This window comes from Camelina sativa, chromosome 7, assembly GCF_000633955.1.
Source record: "Camelina sativa cultivar DH55 chromosome 7, Cs, whole genome shotgun sequence".
In the NCBI taxonomy this organism is placed as follows: Eukaryota; Viridiplantae; Streptophyta; class Magnoliopsida; order Brassicales; family Brassicaceae; genus Camelina; species Camelina sativa.
This window is the reverse complement of record NC_025691.1, coordinates 19,116,730-19,117,458: the sequence shown is the minus strand read 5'-3', so window position 1 is coordinate 19,117,458 and position 729 is coordinate 19,116,730.

Genomic DNA, 729 nt, shown 5'->3' with positions numbered 1-729 from the left:
GTGCTTAGCCTTCTGTTCATGGTAGTGCAGATGGTTAGAGAGGATGATGTTGCTGGTCGTGGTCATGGTCGTGGATGCGGACGTGGTCGTGGACGCGGACGTGGTCGTGGTAGGGGCAGAGTCCCACTGGTTAGTGAGACCGAGGACCAGAGTGTGACAGCTGAGGGTGTTGGCGAGTCGCAGGATGTCCAGGGGGATTCTTTGAGTGTGGCCGGAGGGGGCGGTGTTGATGCTCCAGTGTCCGGTGATGCTAGGGTTCCGGGTGTAGGAATCCCAGCGGTTGGAGTCCCTGGTGTTGATCTTGCGGGCTTGTTAGCACAGTTGTTAGAGCGGTTACCGGCGGTGGCACCGACTCAGGCTCAGGTGGTGCCACCAGTAGTGGAGGAGGAGCGGCAGCCAGTGGCTGCGGATGTGGAGGTCCATTCTCGTTATATCAGCATGCTGACAAAGATGGGTTGTATTCGTACCGAGCGGTTTTCGGGAAGTACAGATCCTACTGCTGCGGAGGCGTGGAGGACGAGTGTGAAACGTAACTTCTACTCTAAGATGTTCTGAGGAGTTGTGGGTGGACATTAGGGTCCACCATTTGACTAGTGATGCTCAGTTGTGGTGGAGTTCTATGGCAGCCAAGAGAGTGCAGAGGGAGATGTCTTGGGCTGAATTTCTCTTGGAGTTCAACCGCAAGTATTTCCCTTGAGAGGCACTGGATATGTTGGAGGTGCAGTTCCT